This window comes from Amia ocellicauda, unplaced genomic scaffold (assembly GCF_036373705.1).
Source record: "Amia ocellicauda isolate fAmiCal2 unplaced genomic scaffold, fAmiCal2.hap1 HAP1_SCAFFOLD_147, whole genome shotgun sequence".
In the NCBI taxonomy this organism is placed as follows: Eukaryota; Metazoa; Chordata; class Actinopteri; order Amiiformes; family Amiidae; genus Amia; species Amia ocellicauda.
Window position 1 is genome coordinate 29,624 of NW_027102710.1, and position 2,928 is coordinate 32,551.

Below are 2,928 nucleotides of genomic sequence, written 5' to 3' on the forward strand. Positions count from 1 at the left end.
AAGAAAGCACATGTACAGACCCGTCTGAAGTTTGCCAATGAACATCTGAATGATTCAGAGGAGAACTGGGTGAAAGTGGTCTCAGATGAGACCAAAATCAAGCTCTTTGCCATCAACTCAACTCGCCGTGTTTGGAGGAGGAGGAATGACCCCAAGAACACCATTCCCACCATCAAACATGGAGGTGGAAACATTATGCTTTGGGGCTGTTTTTCTGCTAAGGGGACAGGACAACTGCACCGCATCAAAGGGACGATGGACGGGGCCATGTACCGTCAAATCATGGGTGAGAACCCTAAGCCAGGGCATTGAAAATGGGTCAAATACTTATTTCCCTCATTAACATGCAAATCAATTTTATAACTTTTTTGAAATGCATTTTTCTGGATTTTCTTGTTGTTATTCTGTCTCTCACTGCTAAAATACACCTACCATTAAAATTATAGACTGATCATTTCTTTGTCAGTGGGCAAACGTACAAAATCAGCAGGGGATCAATTACTTTTTTCCCCCACTGTACATACATATATATGGAAAAGAAACATTACAAGTATAAATCACAATAAGATGTAATAAAGTACAGATAAACAAAGTGTAATAAAATGTGATCTGTTTGAAAATGCAGGGACGTCACTGGAAAAGATGATGTCTGGATGGCAGCATATGTTGCTCCAAAATGTGTACATCTCTTCTGCAAAAATGGTGCCCTCACAGATGTGCGAGTTACATGACAGACAGACAGACAGACACTCACACACACTGTCACACCCACACACACACTTTCACAGAGAGACATATACACACACACACACACACTATCACACAGAGACAGGCACACACACGTACAGACACACACACTAACTTTCACACAGAGACAGACACACACACACACACACACACACACACACACATACATACATACATATGGAAAAGAAACAATACTTTTATAAATCACAATAAGATGTAATAAAGTACAGAAAAACTAAATGTAAGAAAATGTGATCTTTAATACACACAAATATGTATGGCTGGTCGGATGCGTCTTGGACTCGGGTTCCTCTTCATTACGTATAACGCTTTTGCCTTTTGCTAAAGCTTTCCGTGGAGGGGATCGTGGGTGAGTTTGTACCATTCTTGGGGGGCTCTGCCTTGTTGGGGCGGAGCTGTGATCCAGGTGAACAGCAGATCGGGCATAGGTGGGCATGTGGGCAGAGGAGTAGGAAGGCCGGTCAAGCAAATAAGCTTGCTAAGGTACGCAGCAGCAGCAAGCAGCCCCCCCATCCAGCCAGCCAGCCAGTCTGGCTGGCAGTGACTGAGTGGTTGACAGACGGCAAGCAACGGAATGTACGTGCTCTGTGATGTCATAGCAGTCAGCTGAGAGAGGCTCGTGATGTCATCGCTGAGCTGGCTGGCTGGCTGGCTCTGTGTGTGTGTGTGTCTGTGTCTGTCTGTTTTTCTGTTTGTCAGTCTGTCTGTCTGTCTGTCTCTCTCTCTCTCTCTCTCTCTCTCTCAATTCAATTCATTTGTATTGTCAAAGCAATTGGACATACATACATACATACATACATATATGTAGCGTAAGGTACACTTATACATTTCAATTAAAGAAGTGAATTCATAGTATCACCTTATCACGAATCCTGGAGTCTTGTAGAACTCAATTTCTGTAATAATTGGACGCAGACACCAATTCCAAAGATATAAATTGTCAAACTTATTTAAAAACAAAGACTAAATGTAGCACTACACTAATAATACAAAAGGGAAAAACTAATTAAAATTCAACTCTAGATCAACAAATCAAAGACAAATCACTTCCGTGACCAAATCAAAGACCATGGGATCCCATAGGATAACACACAAATCGTTAAACAAAAAAGGTTATAAACACATTGACTACAATACCGGTTAGTAATTCTAGGAATCACTAAGAAACAGTTGAAAGTGCTAAATTGCAGTTTCAGAAGATGAAAAAAAACTGTAACTGATGGGATATGTAGTACTTTATACTCGAGTGGTCTATGCGATTACACCCTGTTGGTGTTATTAAGAACGCCAAGTACCAGAATGCAGAGCGGGACTGTTTTTTGTGCCGTGACTTGTCGGGGGAAAAAGGCGCAGAAAAAACGGACGAGAAGGTGAAGGTAGTATGGCGGTGATGCACGCGTTGGTGAAGTGGGAAAGCGGGGTCGACAAAGACTCTTACAGCGTGATTCCCACTGCTTGCTTTCGCAATTTTGATTTATTCAGCATTGCTGATGATGACGAAGAGACGACTCGAAACTTCAGAGCAGAGTGGAGAGACACGAACAAACCTCCAAAAGGTGGATGGCCTGTCCATGAAGCGCAGATCATTATGACTGGTAACAATGTTTATTTAAAAAAAAAACATTAAAGTCTTTACATGCTATTTGATATATACAATCACAGTATATTTGAAATGAATGTTTAAGTTATTAATGTGTTGTACTTCTAACATACTCTTATAACATGGTAGGTGGTGGTGAGGGCGCTAAAAACTCGTCATACTTGACTGGCATTTGTAAGAATGATTTATTGTGTGTTGTGCTTTACAATAAAATCCCCCAAATCACAAAATAAATTAAACCAGATATAATTTAACTTCAGTTTTGATTCAGTGTTGGCTGTTCATCTTAATTTGTATGGTCAAAGCACAGTATTTTTATGACAAATAAATATAATCCCCAAATATCTGTGGACATAATGCAGGGTTTTATTTATTTTATTTTTATTTTAGGAAAAGAAGGCAAACTAAGAAGAAAACTTAATGACCTAACAAAAATGCCCTGTCCTAAAATGAAGAGAGTACCTAAACCAAACAAAAAACTTCAAATTTCAGATGATAGTGACCTTGATGAACCACAGTTACCGGTGAGATAATTACTGCAAATATTAAATAAATGTATT

At 39.8% G+C, this 2,928-nt stretch overlaps 1 non-coding gene across 1 annotated transcript; it reads left to right on the forward strand.

The window, feature by feature from the left end:
• Positions 1–1,045: 1,045 nt before the first annotated feature.
• On the forward strand, positions 1,046–1,160 carry LOC136722913 (U5 spliceosomal RNA). The gene has a single exon (XR_010806540.1). It is a non-coding gene; the product is annotated as a U5 spliceosomal RNA (small nuclear RNA).
• The last annotated feature ends 1,768 nt before the right edge of the window (positions 1,161–2,928 follow it).